We start from the raw sequence: 22,830 nt of genomic DNA, 5'->3' as shown, positions 1-22,830 counted from the left end.
CCCAGTCACCTCCTCCCCCCACCAGCCGCCACCAGGATACCAGCAGGGAAGGGGGCTATCAAAGCTTTGTTTAGCTCTAAGGGGACTAGGTGGGTAGATGAGGTTTTAGGGTTCTCCTCTTCCCAACAGCAGGAGGTTATTTCAGTTCTTGCCTTATTTTTTAGGATTGTTCTGAGCATCATGTGTACAAGGAGGAGGAAAAGGAACAGGACTGGGCAAGGACAAGCAGTTTGGAAGGAAAAAATTTCTAGATGGCAGGGAAGCCCTGGCCTTTTTCCAGTGGGGCCCACCCCAAGCCAAGCCTGCCTTTGCAGCGGCTTTCCTGAAGTTCCCTTCCTCTCCTTCTTTCTTCTACCCTCCTCCCTTTAGATCTGGAATCTAGGTCTCCCTGCCTCCTTCTCCCTCCCTCCTCCTCTCTCCCTTCTCTGGGATCAGAGGCTCCATTGTTTGAGATGCTGGGTCTATGGGAAGGAGACAGGCAGAGAATTCCCTGTGGCTCGGTGTGCTTGTGAGGAGAGGGAGGTGTGGTGTAGGCCAGGGCCAATTAGTCCCTCCAGACAGCATGGAACTGTTTCTAAATCCTGAAATGAAGATGTCACTTTCATTTCTTCTTAAACTCATTGCTCATTCATTCATTCATCCATCCACTTGATCTATTCTAGAGAGGGTTATTGAGCTCCTTTTGTTGTATCAGTGAGCTGAGCACTGCGGATATAGAGATAAGAAAAGCTCCCAGTCAGGAGGGGGACAGAAGGCATAAATGACCCCCAATACATAGGGCTTGGCAGAAGAGGCTCTAAAGGCTGGGAAGGAGGGTCAGGTGTTGGGGCTCAGAGAGCTGCCCCTGCTTTAGCTGTTCTGACTTATATTACATACGGGTTGCTCATATAAGATTTTACTTAAACATAAGATTTGGAAGTGTTTTTCAGGTTGTAAATCACTAAATAGATATCGAGGTCTCTTCTATTGGTGACAGGAAGCTTTTGTAGGTTTTGAACAGGAGACTGACAGATGTGAATGAAGCTTTGGAAAGATAATTCTATGACCCTGTGCAGAGGGAACTGGAGGAGGGAGAAGGTAAAAGCAGGGACACCTGTCAGAGAGTTGGTTTTACATGGGGAGACCTGAGCATGCTCATAGTGAGAGGGAGGGAAGCAGTGGCAAGGAAGAGATGAATCAGAAACTGAGAAGACACCTTACTTGTCAAACTTCTAAGTGATTAATGACTTAGGACTGCTGGGCATGAGGTTCTGGACACTCAGAAACCTGGAAGCACCAGTGCTCCAAGGCCCTCTCTCCCAGCCCCAGTGAATCTTGAGGGGAAGCTCCCAGGCCTTCTGCCCCAGCGCAGTCTCTCTGCAAAGCCCCTCCACTCTTCCACCCCACCCGCCCCTGACAGGAGGCCAGCAGTTTGCCTGGCCCTGTTGCACATCCGTTAAACAACCAGTCTTCTCCCAGCACCGGCTCCTCTTCATCTGGGCCCATGGCAAAGCCTTCACTCCTGACCCCAGCCCACACGGTACTGGCTATGAATTTCTTGACTTCTCTGGTCCTTGACTGCAGCCCAAAAGGTGCCTCTGGGCAGTCCGTCCGCCAGGCTGGAAGATGTGGTGTTGACACTACCATGCACTAGATTCATTAGCGTTCACACCTCCCTGCACGGCCTACCCTATCCTGGCCAGAATATTCACACCCATCTCCCTGGACTCCTCAAACATCACCTTTAAGGGTGTGAGGCAGGGATTCTCTGCTTTCCCTCCCCTCAGTGGGCAGAAAGAAAGATCAAGACTGGGGAATTATGTGACTTCTGTTGGAGATTAAGCAGACTGGTATCCAGATTCCCTGATGCCTCCCTTACTCCTCACTCATCAAACAGCGCTCTTGTCCCCTCAAGAAAGGAATATGCCCACTACCTTCTGTATGTTCTGAGGAAGGGAAGAAGCCCATAAAGACTGGGGCAAAGAGGAAGGAAGGATAAAACTAGAGTTGCCAGGTTAATTTTAGGAACAGTTAAATTTTTTAACAGCTTTAATGAGATATAACTTACATAACATAAAGTTCACCCATATAAAGTGTACAATTGAATGGTTTTTAGTGTATTTACAGAATTGTGCAGCCATTACCAGCCATTACCTGGTGGCTCAGCTGGTAGAGAATCTGCCTGCAATGCGGGAGACCTGGGTTCAATCCCTGGGTTGGGAAGATCCCCTGGAGAAGGGAAAGGCTACCCACTCCAGTATTTTGCCCTGGAGAATTCCATGGACTCTATAGTTCATGGGATCGTAAAGAGTTGGACATGACTGAATGACTTTCACTTTACCATAGTTTAATTTTAGAACATTTTTCTTACTCCCCCCAAAACTTTAAACCCTTTAGCAGTCATTACCTAGCCCCTCCCCATCCCTACCCAGCTCTAGGTAAACACTAATCTACTTCTGGTCTCTATGGATTTTCCTGTTTTGGACATTTTGTATAAATGGAATCAAACAATATGCAGGCCTTTGTTACTGGCTTCTTTCACTTAGCAAAACGTTTTTAAAGTTTGTCTGTATTGTACCACGTGTCAGTGTTTTATTCCGTAATATGGCTGAATGATATTCTGTTATGTGGATGTCTTACGTTTTGTTTATCCATTCTTCAGTTGATGTTCATTTGGGTTTGAAAGGTTGTTGTTGAATCACGTGAATACACCGGGATTCTTGGCCCCCGGAGGAGAAGAATTCAATCCGGGGCCAGAGACGAGGCTTGATTGCTCAGAGCTTTTGTGTAGTAAAGTTTTATTGAAGTATAAAGGAGATAGAGAAAGCTTCTGACATAGGCATCAGAAGGGGGCAGAAAGAGTACCCCCTGCTAGTCTTTAGCTGGATGTTATATAGTCACTAGCAGTCTGTTAATGAAAGAAAGGAATGTCTTAAAATTCAGATGGGCCATAAAATGATTAACTTGAATCTTGAAGAAGGGCAGACCACCATACAAATAGTTTCATTTACATAGATTAGGGGAACAATATCCATACTGATTTGTCAAGTAGGTTCTGGGCCAAGAGGCAGAACCAACTTGGAGACAGAGTTTGGGGTAAAGGCATAGTACATTAGCATAGCTTAAGACAAACATTTCTATAAGAAAAAGGCATTGGTTATCTCTAGACTCGAGAATAGCTAACTTCAGGCGAAGCCGGGTGTCATTATGGCAACACAATATTTTAAGAGAAACCTCCCTTTAAATTTGTATAGAGAAGGAAAAAATATTGCTAGTTTGTTTCCTCCTGCCGCTTAAGAGAGATAAAAATGTCTGACACTTGCAGGCTATTTCCTCCATTTGGAGAACCCTGGCCTTCCTGCCTGTTACCCTCTCAGGTTGTTCTATTTTCAGACTACTTTGAATAATGCCAATATGAACATTCATGTACTGATACTAGTTTTGGTGTAAATCTATATTTTCATTTGTTTTGAGTCTATCCAGAGAGAAGGAAAAGTAGAACCATATGCCTGACCCTTTCTCACATTTATTTCCATATATCATCATGCTGCCTGTCTGGGAGGATATTGTATGATCCCTTTTAACAGATTCCCATTTAACAGATTAAAACACTGAGGCTCAGAGGGAGACCTGAAAGCACCAAATGCTGGAGCTGAAATATCAACCCAGTCTAGGGTTCTTTCCAACACAGCACAGTGAATACCTCTCAGATAGTCAGCAATGACTCTCCAAGAACTTTGAAACACTTGAATTTTGAAAAGCAACATAAAGTGAAGAGTCAGTCTAAACCTCTAATTAGGTGCTGGCTAGTGGAATGGCCCCTCTTCTCCTATGGGACCCTGGGAGCCTATCAGAGAGCTTTCCACACACAGGTTTTCCTACTGATTTATGTGACTGAAGCCCTGCCCAGCAGGGATGGAACCAGAGTCAAAACACTAAGCATGCACCCCATCACACTGAGGAGAAAACATTCCAGGGAAATAATTCTGGGGAAAGAATGGACAGGAGATCTTTTTCTGGCTTCAGCTCATTCTCTCAGCTCCAGTTTTATCTGAAAGCTAATTCCCTGATCTTAAGAAGAATCCCAATATTCTATTCAAATCTGCCTTGACCATCTATCCTGAGTCTAAAACACTTTCACCAAAGAACACTTGGTGTCTGAAAAGACTGCACTAAGTACATTTTCTGAAGTCAGGATGGACAGAGAAATAGGTTCTGGCCTGGGTTCCCGGGTCCCTCAGTGAGCCCATCCAAAAGTTCCAAATTCCAGGCCAGAAGAACAAACAGGAGCTTGCCAGAGGTATCCAACTATACCTAAGAGCCATCCACTCTATCCAGCTGATCAGATGGAGTGGGAAACATAGTGGAACCCTCCAGTTGCTGGATTTTTCAATTTCAATCATTGCCCCTGCCCCAAGGGTTGAAGAGATTCCATCTAGGGCTTAAAATTACTCCTGGTGAATAATAGAGCTCAAGAAACATTTTCTGAATGCTGAATTTTCAGCTTAATATAGTACTTGTACAAGAGTACAACAATACGAAAAAGTCTAGCAATGCTTTATTGTTTATTTAGAACTCATTTAACTCTCACAGCATTGCTGGTGAAGTAAGCATATTTTTCCTTTTTTCAGAGCAGAAAACTGGCTCAGGGCAGCATGTGGATCTGCTCAGAGAAGGGATCCAGATCCCGAAGAAGCTGCCCAGCTCAGCCCTGTTGCCTGGGGCTCAGGGTCCCCCTGCTGGCAGCCCAAAGCCTGGGTGTTGGTTGAGGAGCTGCGGAGTGCCAGCTTCCTCACTGGGCCTGCTCTGAGCTAGGGTTCCGAAGGCTGGGAGGAGGCTCAAGGCTAGGGGCATGATTGAATACACTATAAAAGGCTTCAGGTGGGATACTCCACGGTAAAACAGATCAGATCTGTGGGAGACAGCCTGTGTCTAGTCCCTTCTCTCTCCAGACTTTGACCAGGATCTCCTCTTGGAGAGCCCACCCAGAAGGAATGAAGAGACTGACTGCTCTCCTTTATTCTTCTTTCTCCAGGCAGAGCCGTTTAAAGCAGCCCCAAAAGATGGGATGGTTCCTACTTAGCAAAATCTCTAGAGAGGAGGATTTTCTAGCTTCTTTTACTTTCCCACCCCACATCATCCAGCAGCTGTCAGTTCCAACGGTGAGAAAGGCTAGCTTAGAGGCATCCACATTTTATTTCTCCTGGAAATGTGGGTCTGCTGGCTTTCTGCTGGATATTTTGTTAATTCAATCCTCCTCAAGGGTTATGATTTTATTTGTAATGTCAAAAAAAATTGGCATCAAATTTCACTTCTGTCCCTTCTTAGTGTCTGACTTTGAGCACATTGCTTAACCAAGAAACTTCATTTTTCTCACCTATAAAATAGGCCTTACTTTCATAATGGGCTGTTAGGATGATTCAGTGATACATCATTAAATCAATAGCACTATGCGTATAGTGACTTCAGTAAATATTATTAATAATAACGATTATTTTCATAATTCTTTTACCTTTCTTATTTTGTCACTCTACTTAAGAGAAATGGAGTGAGGGGTACAGTAGGCAGGTAGGAGTTCTGGAAAGAAAAGTGTGGAGAGCCCAGTCATGTGCTTGAAATGTCCGCGATCCAGCCACCTCCTTGTGCTCTGACCCCTTGTCTGCCAGGGGAGGGGTGGCAGCTGCTCCATCCACCTGCCCAGGCCCTGATCCAGCCAAGGGACTGGCTGCTGCTGGAATGGCCCAAATGTCCTGGGTTTAGAGCTAGGTAGAGGACAGCTGAGGATGGGGGAGAAGGGTGAGGGGGCAGATAAGGAACACTCTTCTCTCTCATTATGTCCACCTACCCTGCAACTTTGTAAGCTTTCCAGGTCAGCCTGGGACCTCTGACCTCAAGCCTGCTCCCCCCTGGGGGTAGGACTGGAGGAGTTCCCCCTCTTTCCCTCCCTTGTTCTCTGCCCTCTCTTGCCTCCTCCCCCATGGCTAAACCCACTCACCCCACTCCCACGCCTCTGCTCCCTCCCCATCCCATGTGCTGCTCAGCTGTCACTGGCCCTCAGCTAGGCACTCTGCCTGCCTGTACCCCTTATGAATTGCCACCATTCACACACTGGCTCCAGAGTCTCCATCTGTCTCACTGGGTCTGAATAGTAGGGCTATGTGGCCTCATCTGTTGTCCTCCATCTGGAATCCAGGGCAAGAGACTAAACTTCAAAATCCCCAACTTTCACCTGCCAGGATTGAGGTAGGCAGCACTGGCTGAAAGGCAGAGTCTGAGTTAGGGGCACCCTCATCTCCTGGAAGAGCAGGCCTGGTTCTTCTCTATCCTAGACCCACCAACACTGACTGAAACAAACTGCCAATGCAGTGTGAAAAAAAGCAAGAAGCCCACTCTTCTCAAAAGGATACTTGCATATTTAATAGCATTCTCTTATTACATTTCATTTATTTGTAGCCAGGACCTGAATCAGGGGTTTCAGTGTACAATGTAAACAGAAAGACACACAGTGGCAATATTTTTTAAATTAATTTTTTTGTTATATAAGCAATATGTAAATGTTCTTTCCTTGAATAGAAAAATGAAACCATTGCATTTCAGAGTCAGACTTCCTTTGATCAGTCTCCTAAATCCAGACTATTTCCCCTCAACACAGAGGTAACCACTGTTACCAGCTTGAATATATATTTGCCTAATATATACATAGAAAATATATAATTCTGTCATGTGGACTTGGATTTTGCTATTATTTTTTACATAAATTGTAAACCACAAATATTTCACAACTAAATTCACTAAAAAAAGGTCATATCTAAACCAGTACATACAGATTTATATCATGATATTCTTAGAATAGACATATCATGGTTCATTTAGCCACCTCCTTGTTGACAGACATCCAGGTTCTGTCATTTTCTCTCATTATAAACATTGTATTCTGTCACATGCTTGAGTCTTCTCCAACCTTGTCCTGCCTGGTCCTATGTTCCTACCCCTTATGAAGGGGAAAATTTATCATTTATACTGTTTTAAGGGTGCAAAAATAGTAGAAGTGTTCTTAAGAACTCTTTATAACACATTTTTAGTAATTTAAAAACCCTAGGTCCCATTAAGATGATTTCTACATCCAGTTGGGGACAAATCACTGCTCTAGGAAAGACAGTACACCCAAGGAGGTAGAAGGAGTTTCAAAAGAGAATGAAGAGAGTAGAAAGGGAAAGAAAGTGAACAGGAAAGAGTAAGAAAGAGAAAGATGTAAAGAACATGTATACAGTAGCGCTCTCTGCAACAGAGTAAAATTGGAAATGTCTAGCAGAAAAGAAACAAATAAAACTTGTCATATATATTCACCAGAATATTATGTAGCATTAAAATAATAATTTGAAGACTGTGTAAGAGTATGAAAAAGCTTCTGATATTAAGTTAAAAAGTAATCTATAGGGCATTTCACCTCAAAACAATGAATTTCACCTTTTTCTCAAGTGCACATGGAACCTTCTCCAGGATAGATCACAGCTTTGGCTATAAATCTAGCCTTGGTAAATTAAAAAAAATTGAAATCGTTCCAAGCATCTTTTCAGATCACAATATGGTAAGATTAGATGTCAACTACAGGAAAAAACTATTAAAAATTCAAACATAAGGAGGCTAAACAACACGCTTCTGAATAACCAACAAATCACAGATGAAATAAAAAGAAATCAAAATATGCATAGAAATGAATGAAAATGAAAACACAACAACCCAAAATCTATGGGATTCAGTAAAAGCAGTGCTAAGGGGAAGGTTCATAGCAATACAAGCTTACCTCAAGAAACAAGAGAAAAATCAAATAAATCAAGTAAACCTAGCTCTACACCTAAAGCAACTAGAAAAAGAAGAAATGATGAACCCCAGGGTTAGTAGAAGGAAAGAAATCATAAAAATTAGTACAGAAATAAATGGAAAAGAAACAAAGGAGACCACAGCAAAAATCAACAAAGCTGGTTCTTTGAGAAGATAAATAAAATAGACAAACCATTAGCCAGACTTATCAAGAAACAAAGGGAGATGAATCAAAGCAACAAAATTAGAAATGAAAATGGAGAAATCACAACAGACAACAAAGAAATACAAAGGATCATAAGGACTAGTATCAGCAATTATATGAAAATAAAATGGACAACTTGGAAGAAATGCACAAATTCTTAGAAAAGTATAAGTATCCAAAACTGAACCAGGAAGAAATAGAAAATCTTAACAGATGCATCACAAGCACAGAAATCAAAACTATAATCAGAAATCTTCCAGCAAACAAAAGCCCAGGATCAGACAGCTTCACAGATGAGTTCTACAAAAAATTTAGAGAAGAGCTAACACCTATCCTACTCAAACTCCTCCAGAAAATTGCAGAGGAAGGTAAATTGCCAAACTCATTCTATGAGGCCATCATTACCCTAATACCAAAACCGGACAAAGATGCCACAAAAAAAGAAAACTACAGGCCAATATCACTGATGAACATAAATGCAAACATCCTTAATAAAATTCTAGCAAACAGAATCCAACAACATATTAAAAAGATCATACATCATGACCAAGTGGGCTTTATCCCAGGGATGCAAGGATTCTTCAACATTTGCAAATCGATCAATGTGATATACCACATTAACAAAGTGAAAGACAAAAACCATATGGTTATCTCAATAGATGCAGTTAAAGCCTTTGACAAAATTCAACATCCATTTATGATAAAAACCCTCCAGAAAGCATAGAAGGAACATACCTCAACATAATAAAAGCCATATATGATAAACCCACAGCAAACATTATCTTCAATGGTGAAAAATTGAAAGCATTTCCCCTCAAGTCAGAAACAAAACAAGGGTAACCACTCTCATCACTACTATTCAACATAGTTTTGGAAGTTTTAGCCACAGAAATCAGAGAAGAAAAAGAAATAAAAGAAATCCAGATTGGAGAAGAAGAAGTAAAACTCTCAAGTTTGCAGATGACATGATCCTCTACATAGAAAACCCTAAAGACTCCACCAGAAAATTACGAGAGCTAGTCAATGAATATAGTAAAGTTGCAGGATATAAAATTAACACACAGAAACCCCTTGCATTCCTATACACTAACAATGAGAAAACAGAAAGAGAAATTAAGGAAACAATTCCATTCATCATTGCGATGAAGAGAATAAAATATTTAGGAATAAATCTACCTAAAGAAACAAAACACCTATATATAGAAAGCTATAAAACACTGATGAAAGAAATCAAAGATGACAAATCAAATAAATGGAGAAATATACCATGTTCATAGATCGGAACAATCAATATACTGAAAATGAGTATACTACCCAAAGCAATCTATAGATTCAATGCAATCTCCATCAAGCTACCAACGGTATTTTTCACAGAACTAGAACAAATAATTTCACAATTTGTATGGAAATACAAAAAAACTTGAATAGCCAGAGCTATCTTGAGAAAGAAGAATGGAACTGGAGGAATCAGCCTTCCTGACTTCAGGCTATACTACAAAGCTACAGTCATTGACAGTATGGTACTGGCACAAAGACAGAAATATAGATCAATGGAACAAAATAGAAAGCCCAGAGACAAATCCACACACCTATGGACACCTTATCTTTGACAAAAGAGGCAAGAACATACAATGGAGAAAAGACCATCTCTTTAACAAGTGGTGCTGGGAAAACTGGTCAACCACTTGTAAAAGAATGAAACCAGAACACTTTCTATCACTATACACAAAAATAAACTCAAAATGGGTTAAAGATCTAAATGTAAGGCTAGAAACTATAAAACTCTTAGAGGAAAACATAGGCAAAACACTCTCTAACATAAATCACAGCAGGATCCTCTATGATCCTCTATCACCTCCCAGAATATTGGAAATAAAAGCAAAAATAAACAAATGGGACCTAATTAAACTTAAAAGCTTTACACAATGAAGGAAACTGTAAGCAAGGTGGAAAGACAGCCTTGAGAATGGGAGGAAATAATAGCAAATGAAGCAACTGACCAAGAATTAATCTCAAAAATATACAAGCAGCTCATGAAGCTCAATTCCAGAAAAATAAACAATTCAATCAAAAAGTGGGACAAAGAACTAAACAGACATTTCTTCAAAGAAGACATACAGATGGCTAACAAATACATGAAAAGATGCTCAACATCAGTCATTATCAGAGAAATGCAAATCAAAACCACAATGAGGTACCATCTCACACCAGTCAGAATGGCTGCAATCCAAAAGTCTACAAACAATAAATGCTGGAGAGGGTGTGGAGAAAAGGGAACCCTCTTACACTGTTGGTGGGAATGCAAACTAGTACAGTCGCCATGGAGAACAGTGTGGAGATTCCTTAAAAACTGGAAATAGAACTGCCATATAACCCAGCAATCCTACTGCTGGGCATACACACTGAGGAAACCAGAATTGAAAGAGACATGTGTATCCCAGTGTTCATCGCAGCACTGTTTATAATAGCCAGGGCATGGAAGCAACCTAGATGTCCATCAGCAGATGAATGGATAAGAAAGCTGTGGTACATATACACAATGGAATATTACTCAGCCATTAAATAGAATACATTTGAGCCAGTTCTAATGAGGTGGATGAAACTGGAGCCTATTATACACAGTGAAGTAAGTCAGAAAGAAAAACACTAATTCAGTATACTAATGCATATATATGGAATTTAGAAAGATGGTAATGATAACCCTATATGTGGGACAGTGAAGGAGACACAGATGTATAGAACAGTCTATTGGACTCTGTGGGAGAAGGTGAGGGTGGGTTGATTTGGGAGAATGGCATTGAAACATGTATATTATCATATGTGAAACAGATCACCAGTCCAGGTCCAACGCATGAGACAGGGTGCTCAGGGCTGATGCACTGGGATGACCCAGAGAGATGGGATGGGGAGGTAGGTGGGAAGGGGGTTCAGGATGGGGACATATGGACACCCATGGCTGATTCATGTCAATGTATGGCAAAAACCATTACAATATTGTAAAGTAATTAGCCTCCAATTAAAATAAATAAATTTTAAAAAAGTTAAAAAGTAGACTATAAAATTAAAACTATATAATAATAACAACCATGTAAAATGATGCAGACATATTAAGATGGAAAGGCAATACAGACAAAACAATCTGATTTGTTATAGTAACAGAACTGTGGGTATACTATTATTACTGTTTACTTACATTAATATTGTCATAATGGTATTTTGGGCAATATTTGATGTTAAATAGCAACAAAAAGAAGAAAGGAAAATAAATAAATTGAAAATGGTGAAGAAGAGAGGGAGAGAAGGGCATGGGAGATGAAATAAGAAAGGAGAAGAGAGGTGAGGAGAAAAGGATTGGAGTCATGTTTTGAAGGCTGGGCCATCTTTAGCCATAGAAGCAATGTCAGCGATAGTGTTGACTCAGGCTCTTCCAGGCTCCTTGGATGGAAAACAGTTTCCACTGTACACAGATGTTTACCTTCCACCCTCTTCCCTTTGATATTTTTTAAAGCCAGTGAAGAAGTTAGGGATACCAAGCACAGGATTTCAAAGAACTCAGATTCTAGTGTCTAGAGAGAGATGAGGGCACAGGTGTGTGAGCAAACAATTATAGACAGTCAACAAAACTCAAACAGAGGTCTGATATTCTGTAGGCGGAGGTTGTAGTGTCCCAAAAGGCTTCACAAGCAAGGGACATTTGAGCTGCATTTCAAAGAATGGGCAGGAGATTATCAGACAGAGAAAAGGGGGCAGCATTCTAGGCAGAAGGCACAAGTGCAAAGGCACCAGGGCCTAAACACACACTATCATTCAGTATAGTTAAACTTTGGGTTTGGGAGAAACATAGGTAAGAGATGAGGCCTTGAATTTATTCTAAGGGCAATGGGAAGCATTAAAAAATTTAATTAGAGCAACATCATACTCTAATTTATGCTTTATGATGACCATTGCAGCAATGAGCAAACTGGGTGGCAGTAGGACAAAGTGGAGAGAAGGAACATAAATTAGGACATCATTGTAAGAGTTCTGATAAGAAAGAGTAAGACCCTAAACTGGGGCAATTAATGGGATAAGAGTAGAGGAATTAACTCATGAAATTTTTATGTAGAAATAATAAAACTTTATCCATTATTTCATTCAGTGAGCAACTTTTGAGTTGCTGTTGACAGCTCAGTTGTGTCCGACTCTTTGAGACTCCATGGACTGCAGCACACCAGGACCCCTGCCCACCACCAACTCCTGGAGCCACCCAGACTCTGTGGCCCCACGGACCACAGTACACCAGGCCCCCCTGCCCACCACCAACTCCTGGAGCCACCCAGACTCTGTGGCCCCACGGACCACAGCACACCAGGCCCCCCTGCCCACCACCAACTCCTGGAGCCACCCAGACTCTGTGGCTCCACAGACCACAGCACACCAGGCCCCCCTGCCCTCCACCGACTCCTGGAGCCACCCAGACTCTGTGGCCCCACGGACCACAGCACACCAGGCCCCCCTGCCCACCACCAACTCCTGGAGCCACCCAGACTCTGTGGCCCCATGGACCACAGCTTACCAGGCCCCCCTGCCCACCACCAACTCCTGGAACCACCCAAACGCACGTCCATCACGTCAGTGATGCCATCAAGCCATCTCATCCTCTGTCATCCCCTTCTCCTCCCACCCTCAATCTTTCCCAGCACCAGGGACTTTTCAAATAAGTCAGCCCTTCGCATCAGGTGGCCAAAGTATTGGAGTTTCAGCTTCAACATCAGTCCTTCCAATGACTTCCAACATCAGTCCTTCCAGGACTGATCTCCTTTGGGATGGACTGGTTGGATCTCCTTGCAGTCCAAGGGACTCTCAAGAGTCTTCTCCAACACCACAGTTCAAAAGCATCAATTCTTCGGTGCTCAGCTTTCTTTATGGTCAAACTCCCACATCCATACATGGCTACTGGAAAAACCATAGCTTTGACTAGACAGACCTTTGTTGGCAAAGTAATGTCTCAGCTTTTTAATATGCTGTCTAGGTTTGTCATACCTTTTTTTCCCAAGGAGCAAACATCTTTTAATTTCATGGCTGCAGTCACAATCTGCAGTTATTTTGGAGCCCCCCAAAATAAAATCTATTATTGTTTCCATTGTTTCTCTATGTATTTTCCATGAACTGATGGGACTGGATGGCATGATCTTAGTTTTCTGAATGTTAGTTTTAAGTCAGCTTTTTCACTCTCCTCTTTCACTTTCATCAAGAGGCTTTTTAGTTCTTCTTCGCTTTCTGCCATAAAGGTGGTATCATCTGCATATCTGAGGTTATTGATATTTCTCCCGACAATCTTGATTCTAGCTTGTGCTTCATCCAGTAGTAATGCTCCAACTATCATACAGTTCTTATTCACATGCTAGCAAGGTTATACTTATAATATTTCAAGCTAGACTTTCAGAAGTAAATGAATTGAGAACTTCCAGATGTACAAGCTGGCTTTAGAAAAGGAAACCAGAGATCAAATTCCCAACATTAATTGGATCATGGAGAAAGCAAGGGTATTCCAGAAAAACCATCTACTTCTACTTCATTGACTACACTGAAGCCTTTGTGTGGATCACAGCAAACTGTACAAAACTCTTAAAGAGATTGGGAATACCAGACCACTTACCTGTCTTCCAAGAAACTTGTATGTGGGTCAAGAAGCAACAGTTAGAACCTGACATGAAAAAACTGACTGGTTCAAAACTGGGAAAGGAGTACAACAAGCTGTATATTGTCACCCTGCTTATTTAACTTATATACAGAGCACATCACGTGAAATGACAGACTGGATGACTCATAAGCTGTAGTCAAGCTTGCTGGGAGAGATATCAACAACCTCAGATATGCAGATGATACCACTCTAATGGCAAAAAGTGAAGAGGAACTAAAGAGCCTCTTGAGAGCGTGAAAGAGGAGATAAAAAACCTGGCTTAAAACTCAACATTCAAACAATAGATCATGGCACCCAGTCCCTTCACTTCATGGCAAGTAGATGGGGAAAAAGTGGAAACAGTGACAGATTTTCTTTTCTTGGGCTCCAAAATCACTGCAAAGCATCTACTTCTAATTTATTGACTATGTCAAACCCTTTGACTGTGTGGATCACAACAAACTGTGGAAAATTCTTAAAGAGATGGGAATATCAGACCACCTGACCTGCCTCCTGAGAAATATGTATGCAGGTCAAGAAGCAACAGTTAGAACTAGACATGGAACAACAGACTGGTTCCAAATAGGGAAAGGAGTACATCAAGGCTGTATACTGTCACTCTGGTTATTTAACTTATATGCAGAGTACATCATGTGAAATGCCAGGCTGGATGAAGCACAAGCTGGAATCAAGATTGCCGGGAGAAATATCAATAAACTCAGATATGCAGATGAAACCACCCTTATGGCAGAAATTGAAGAGGAACTAAAAAGCCTCTTGATGAAAGTGAAAGAGGAGAGTGAAAAAATTAGTTTAAAACTCAACATTCAAAAAACTAAGATCATGGGATCCGGTCCCATCAGTTCATGGCAAATAGATGGGGAAACAGTGGAAACAGTGAGAGACTTTATTTTGGAGGGCTCCAAAATCACTGCAGATGATGACTGCAGCCTTGAAATTAAAAGACACTTGCTCCCTGGAAGAAAAGTTATAACCAACCCGCTGCTGCTGCTGCTAAGTCGCTTCAAGCATGTCCGACTCTGTGAGACCCCAGAGATGGCAACCCACCAGGCTCCCCTGTCCCTGGGATTCTCCAGGCAAGAACACTGGAGTGGGTTGCCATTTCCTTCTCCAATAATCAACCTAGGAAGCATATTAAAAAGCAGAGACATTACTTTGCCAACAAAGGTTCATCTAGTCAAAGCTATGTTTTTTCCAGTAGTCATATATAGATGTGAGAGTTGGACTATAAAGAAAGCTGAACACCAAAGAATTAATGCTTTTGAACCATGGAGAAGACTCTTGAGAGTCCCCTGGACTGCAAGGAGATCCAAGTAGTCCATCCTAAAGGAAACCACTCCTGAATGTTCATTGGAAGGACTGATGCTGAAGCTGAAACTCCAATACTTTGGTCACCTGATGCAAAGAACTGACTGCTTTGAAAAGACCATGATGCTGGGAAAGATTGAAGGCAGGAGGAGAAGGGGCCGACAGAGAATGAGATGGTTGGATGGCATCACCAACTTAATGGACATGATTTTGAGTAAACTCTGGGAATTGGTAATGGACAGGGAGGCCTGGTGTGCTGCAGTCCATGGGGTCACAAAGAGCTGGACACTGAGCGACTAAACTGAAAATCACTTGGACGGTGACTGTGCTGTGCTAAGTTGCTTCAGTTGTGTCTGACTCTTTGGGACCCTATGGAGCGTAGCCCACCAGGCTCCTCTGTTCATTGGATTCTCTAGGCAAGAATAAAGGAGTGGGTTGCCATGCCCTCCTCCAGGGGATCTTCCTGACTCAGGGATCGAACCTGTGTCTCCTTCATTGGCACTAGGGCCACTTTACCACTAGTGCCACCTGGGAAGCCCCATGGCAGTGAATGCAGCCATGAAATTTAAAAACTCTAGCTTCTTAGAAGAAAAGCTGTGACAAACCTAGACAATATATTAAGAAGCAGAGACATTACCTTGACAACAAAGGTTCATATAGTCAAAGCTATGGTTTCCTCCAGTAGTCATGTATGGATGTGAGAGTTAGACCATAAAGAAGGCTGAGCACCAAAAAACTGATGCTTTCAAATTGTGGTGCTGGAGAAGACTCCTAAGAGTCCCTTGGACTGCAAGGAGATCAAATCAGTGAATCCTAAAAGAAATAAACCCTGATACTCATTGGAAAGACTGATGTTAAAGCTGAAGCTCCAAATACTTTGGTCATCTGACTCATTGGGAAAACCCTGATGGTGGGAAAGACTGAAGGCAAAAGAAGGGGCAGAGAGTCAAATGGTTAGCATCACTGACTCAATGGATGTGAATTTCAGCAAACTCTGGAAGATAGTGGAAATCACAGGAGCCTGGCACGTTGCAGATCATGGGGTCACAAAAAGTCAGACCTAACTTAGCAATTGAATGACATGTCAGTCAGTGATCAAATAGAGTGTCTTAAGAGAGAAAGTTGGATGGGTAGACAGCCGGTTACAGACCAATGAGGGAGAAGGCTTGAGAGACTAGGAATCAATGGGCTATGAGAAGGGAGGGAGGAGAGTTCTAGGATGACTTCCTGGTTTCCTTCTCAGAGGTTGAGTGGATCCAGTGGCTGACATGAGGAGCTCAGGGTAAGGGTGTGTCTGGAGCCACACGGTCATTTTGATTTGGGTCTCTTCATTTCCTTGAGAAAGGCCAGTTGTGGCTTAGGGAGCTTGTTATTGCCTTCCCAATTATATGAATTTATGGAAGGCACCTAGAAAAGTCCCTGTCACACAGTAAGTGCTCAGTAACTGTTAAATGAAGAAAACAAGTAAGAAGTGCAGAGACTTAAAGCAAGATTCATATATACCATGCTGCCTCTGTTCATAAGATCAAGATCAGTGTGTGGCCCACTGACTCTGAAAGGCAGTATACCAGAAACTTCTGACAGAACTAAACCTCAGCCTCCCAAAAAGAGGTTATTAAAGAGAGTGTGAATATAAACATGCAAAAATAGAGCTCACTGTTTGTAGCCTGGTCTCCTGCAAAGAAAAGCATAGATGGGGCAGAGGGATCTCAGCAGTTTATTCCCATCAAAAGGCATTTGCATTGCATCATTTGTTTGAAGAATGCATACTGTGAACCTTGAAAATCACCTCATTGCTTGATACCATGGAGGAAGTCACCAAAGTTGTGAATTTTCTTTGTTCTTGTGCTTTTATTATTGTTGGTTTACTGAAATTTTAGAAGATGAAACATAGTATGGAAATATTATTTATATCGATGCTGTTGGGTAGTGAAGTCATGGAAAATTTGCTTGAAAGGTTTACTGAACTGCTTCTCCACCACAGGGAATTAAAAAGCTTTGAAGGACTCAACTCTTCAGACCTCAGGCAACTCATGTCTTCTGTATGTGACAAGACTTGTAAACACTCTGATCCTGAAAGTGAAACACTGCTGAGGCATTGGATGGAGGAAGCACTCATGTTGACCTTAAGCTGGATGTGTGGACTAAGTGACTGACCACTGGAACCTGCTTTCATTTCTTATTGCTTCAGTACTCTGAGCACAATGAAATCTTTACCAGATGAGCCACAAGGGAAGCCCAATGAAATCACCAACAATAAAGAAATGCAGTGCTATTTGATGGACATAAAGTCACATTTCAGGAGACATTCTCAGATTTTGATATGAATGGTATGAAATTTGGTATGAATTTTGTTATGTTATATATATGTATATATATGTTATATATATTATATATGTTATATATATATGCTATGTTATATGTGTGTATATATATATATATATATATATATATATATATGAAACCTCTTTTTAAATTTGTATAGAGAAGGGGAAAAAATCTCATACTTGTTGGGTTTTCTCCTGCCGTTTAAGAGAGATAAAAATGTGTCTGACACTCGCAGCCTATTTCCTCTGTTTGGAGACCCCTGGCCTTCCTGCCTGTTACCCTCATAGATATATATATATATATATAACCATTTTGAAATGAATATCTATTGAGTGCTTATATGTTCCAGGCACTAGTCTAGGTTTTTACATGTACTAATTCATTCAAGCTTCACAACAAACCTATGTGATAATTTCTAGCATTGTTCTCATTTCACAAATATTAAAATGGAGACACAGTAAGATTAAGAAGAAAGATCTTCAAGTAGGGGAATCCAGACTCTAACTCTGGCAGTCTGACTTCTGTGCTCTTAACCACTCTGTGTAAACTTGAAGATGTATCTAAATCACCAAACATCAACCCTATCAGTGGGGCTTCATTTCCATGGAACTGATTATAGTGAAAGTTAATCACAGTTACCAAGAAAATCAATTTTCCTAGAATTATAGAAAGCACTGGATAAATTCCAGAACTTAAAATATCCTACTGTGTGGTCTGACTTAGCAATACTTGAGTGCATTTTCTTTTTCTAAAGAAACCATTGAGGTCAGTGCTGAGAACCCTCACTAGTGAGTAAATCTGGATCCTGTGTTGAGATATGACTTGCTGGAGCACCCTCTACAACTCCATTTGTTATATACCTGTCCTCATGGACTTCATCAATCCTCTTAAAATCAACCCACATTTAGCATAGGCCCATGAGAGTGCACTTTGTATAAATTATTAATCTAACTGCTTTTATATTGCTTTTGTGTTGTTGTTAAATTGTCCAGTCAGCTTCGCTGTTGTTGTTATCTTTTAAGTTATGGACTTCATGTTCTGAAGTATAGCATGGTAGTTTAGTGATTGATCCTCTCATTAAAGAAAACTAAAAATACTGGACAAAATAAATAATTGAAAACTCTTTTTAAATGCACTAATAGATTGGGAAAAAAATTACAGGTAAATTCAGAAGCCTTAAAATCACATAAAAACCAGAAAGATAAACCTGTACTAATGTCAGCATTTATAATGAGTTTCAGTTTTCATATATCTTGCAAGACATAGAGGGTTTAAAGGTAAAGAGACTAATAGGAGTCTACACGCCCAGTATAAATCCATAAACCTAGAGCCCAAAGGCTACGATTCATTACAAGGGTGAATTAAAAATAAATCGGTCAACATCACTCATTATCAGAGAAATGCAAATCAAAACCACTATGAGGTACCATTTCACACCAGTCAGAATGGCTGCGATCCAAAAGTCTACAAATAATAAATGCTGGAGAGAGTGTGGAGAAAAGGGAACCCTCTTACACTGTTGGTGGGAATGCAAACTAGTACAGCCACTATGGAGAACAGTGTGGAGATTCCTTAAAAAACTGGAAATAGAACTGCCTTATGATCCAGCAATCCCACTGCTGGGCATACACACTGAGGAAACCAGAAGGGAAAGAGACATGTGTACCCCAATGTTCATCGCAGCACTGTTTATAATAGCCAGGACATGGAAGCAACCTAGATGTCCATCAGCAGATGAATGGATAAGAAAGCTATGGTACATATACACAATGGAGTATTACTCAGCCATTAAAAAGAAAACATTTGAATCAGTTCTAATGAGGTGGATGAAACTGGAGCCTATTATACAGAATGAAGTAAGCCAGAAGGAAAAACATAAATACAGTATACTAACACATATATATGGAATTTAGAAAGATGGTAACAATAACCCTGTGTATGAGACAGCAAAAGAGACACTGATGTATAGAACAGTCTTATGGACTCTGTGGGAGAGGGAGAGGGTGGGAAGATTTGGGAGAATGGTGTTGAAACATGTAAAATATCATGTAAGAAACGAGTTGCCAGTCCAGGTTCGATGCACGATACTGGATGCTTGGGGCTAGTGCACTGGGACGACCCAGAGGGATGGTATGGGGAGGGAGGAGGGAGGAGGGTTCAGGATGGGGAACACATGTATACCTGTGGCGGATTCATTTTGATATTTGGCAAAACTAATACAATTATGTAAAGTTTAAAAATAAAATAAGAAAAAAAAAATCGGTGTCATGCCCAGCTGCCTTAAATCTGGCACTAAATAGAGAGAAGAAAAGCATTTCTTCTGAGAATTAGTAATTACCAGCTAGACCTTGTGCAGATTTGCAGCCTACAATTCACACTATCCTGGGGGTTCAAAAAATCTAAAGCCAAACATTTATTTTTTGTATGATCCTGAGCTAGCAATGTCCTCAGGTGCTTGGCAGTAGCAAATAGAAAACATTCCAGAGGAAAGCGATTTCAATCCAAGCATCAGAGAATTACCACAGATTCAGGTTTAAGAAACATGAGCTTCCCAAAAAATCACAAAACACAAGGAAACAAGATACCATGAGTGAGGTCCCATAAGGGAAAAAGTAGACGGCATATAGTGGTTCACAACCTAGGGTAACTTTGTCCTCCAAAAGACATTGTTGGTTGTCACAGCTAGGAGGGGAATGTGTACGCCCTTGGCATCTAGTGTGCAGAGTCCAGTTGCTGTCAAACACTCTCTAATGTGCAGGACAATCTTCTACAATAAAGTCTTTCCTGGCTCAAGATGTCAATAGTGTTAACACTGAGAAACCCTGAGAGAGCAGAATCATGCCTACTGCTAAGTCACTTCAGTCGTGTCCAACTCTGTGCGACCCCATAGACGGCAGCCCACCAGGCTCCCCGTCCCTGGGATTCTCCAGGCAAGAACACTGGAGTGGGTTGCCATTTCCTTCTCCAAAGCATGAAAGTGAAAAGTGAAAGTGAAGTTGCTCAGTCGTGTCCGACTCTTAGCGGCCCCATGGACTGCAGCCTAGTAGGCTCCTCCATCCATGGGATTTTCCAGGCAAGAGTACTGGAGTGGGGTGCCATCGCCTTCTCTGGAATCAGGCCTACAAGGCTTCTATTTTGGATCTGAAAAAAACATATATAATGTGTATAAACTTAAGGAAAATTAAAATATCCAAAAACAGCAAAGGAATATATTATCAAGCAGATTTGAAGAGCCAAATAAAATTTTTTTAAATTAAGTAAAACAACTGAACTAAAAAATTCAGTGGAACAAACATTCTGAAAAATAGCCTGGAATTATCTAGTAAAATTAAAGATATACATAATCTGTGACCCAACAATTCTACTCCTAGTACATAGCCTTGAGAAATTCATGCACATGTGTTTCAATATGCATTGTTGAAAATAGTGCCTCCATAAAAAGGGGAAAAGACTAATCCAGATATCCATCAAAAACAGAATAAAAGGTGTAATATTTTCATGAACTGTACTGCCTCAAAGCATGGAAAGTAAGTGACCCACAGGTACAAACATGGATTAATTTTCAAATATTATGTTGAATAAAAGATGTAAGACCCAAATATAGAGTATTACATTAAGACAGACAAACAAAAATGGATATAGGTGGTAAAACTGTAAAGAAAAGCAAAGAAATTGTTAGACTAAAGCCAGAGTGATGATCATCTCTGGTGGAGGAAGTGGTGGTTGAGGATCAGGAACAGAGACAGAAATTCTGGACTTCAGTAAAGTTCCATTTCTAGGGTGATTACTTAGTATTCGTTTCATAATTAATTGTTAAGCTGTGAAAGTGAAAATGTTGGTCCCTTGGTCGGGTCTGACTCTGTGGCCCCATGAACTGTAGCCCTTCAGCCTCCTCTGTCTATGGAATTCTCCAGGAAAGAACACTGGAGTGGGTTCTCATTTCCTTCTCCATTTATATTTTGCACTTTTCTGAATTGTGTTACATTTTCTCAATTTAAAAAAAAAGTTTGAAAAAGACGTTTGAAAAATGAAATGGACAGGTTAAACACCAGCTTAGGAAAAGCTGAAGTGAGATTTACGATATTGGAAGACAGATCTAAAGAAGCTCTTCAGAACACAGTTCAGAGAGACAAAGAGATAAAAAGTAGGAGAGAAAGATTGAACTGGAATTCTAAAGACATGACACAAAGAAGGGCAGTATTTGAAGAGCTAAAAGCTGAAAGTTTCTCAGAACTAAAGAACAAACGACTGACAAAATTGGGAAGCCCAGATAATCACAAGCAGTTTAAATAAAAAGTATATACACCTATAACATATATTGAAAATTTCATAATGTGTAGATTTTAAAAAATGGCTCCATGTAGCTCTTGGTACTTGACCCAACTTCTGTCAAAATGTCTCCTGTTTCTGAATTTCTGTGCAAGCCCAGCATGAAGGGTAATCACACTACACCTTTAAGTACAGACAGGTCAGTCAAAGCATAGAACAACTCTGATGCTGAGTAGAATTGCTTTGAACATTGAAACAGCCATCAAGACCAAAGGTATGCATGCGGTTACCATCATCCACATTTTGACCAAATGCGGCAATGAAAAGAGACAGGATATTGCCTACCATAGAAGGACCAAAAAGAAACTGCATCAGCACTGAAGTCAGCCTTGTCCAGCCACCTAAAGATGGTGATTTGAGAACTATTGAAAACACTGGCTCAGTATTATGCTTCTGATTTGAAAGCCTCCGTGAAGGGGCTGGGGTGCAATGAGGACTCCCTGAGATTATTTGCTCAAGGACCAAGTCTACAAGGGAATGTACAAAATTGATCTGGAGAAGGACATTATTTCTGAAACATCTGGTGACTTCTGCAAGTAGTCAGTTGCCCCTGTAAAGGGTAGAAGAGGAGAGGATGAGGCTCTGTCATTATGTACTAACTGACCAAGATACCTGCAGTCTCTATGGTACTAAAGAGAAGAGGAGAGAACTGATGTTCTTAATGGATAAACATCGTGACCAAGCGGAGTGTGTGTCACCTCCAGAAAGTACTTGAAAGGTACAAGAGTTATGTCCCTTAGAGATTTATAAACATAACGGCACCCCACTCCAGTACTCTTGCCTGGAAAATCCCATGGACGGAGGAGCCTGCTAGGCTGCAGTCCATGGGGCCGCTAAGAGTTGGACACGACTGAGCAACTTCACTTTCACTTTTCACTTTCATGCTTTGGAGAAGGAAATGGCAACCCACTCCAGTGTTCTTGCCTGGAGAATCCCAGGGATGGGGGAGCCTGGTGGGCTGCCGTCTCTGGGGTCGCACAGAGTCAGACACGACTGAAGCAACTTAGCAGCAGCAGCAGAGAGCATAAAGAAAGCTGTGGTACATATACACAATGGAGTATTACTCAGCCATTAAAAAGAATATATTTGAATCAGTTCTAATGAGGTGTGATGAAACTGGAGCCTATTATACAGAGTGAAGTAAGCCAGAAAGAAAAACACCAATACAGTATACTAA

General features: G+C 41.2%; 1 pseudogene; it reads left to right on the top strand.

Annotated features, from left to right (window-relative positions):
- The first annotated feature begins 21,645 nt into the window (after positions 1–21,645).
- LOC133227396 (annexin A2-like) lies at positions 21,646–22,419 on the top strand (annotated as a pseudogene).
- The last annotated feature ends 411 nt before the right edge of the window (positions 22,420–22,830 follow it).

The sequence above is a fragment of the Bos javanicus genome, chromosome 16, assembly GCF_032452875.1.
Source record: "Bos javanicus breed banteng chromosome 16, ARS-OSU_banteng_1.0, whole genome shotgun sequence".
Taxonomy (NCBI): Eukaryota; Metazoa; Chordata; class Mammalia; order Artiodactyla; family Bovidae; genus Bos; species Bos javanicus.
Note: the sequence above shows the minus strand (reverse complement) of the source record. Positions and strands in the feature narration are given on the sequence as shown.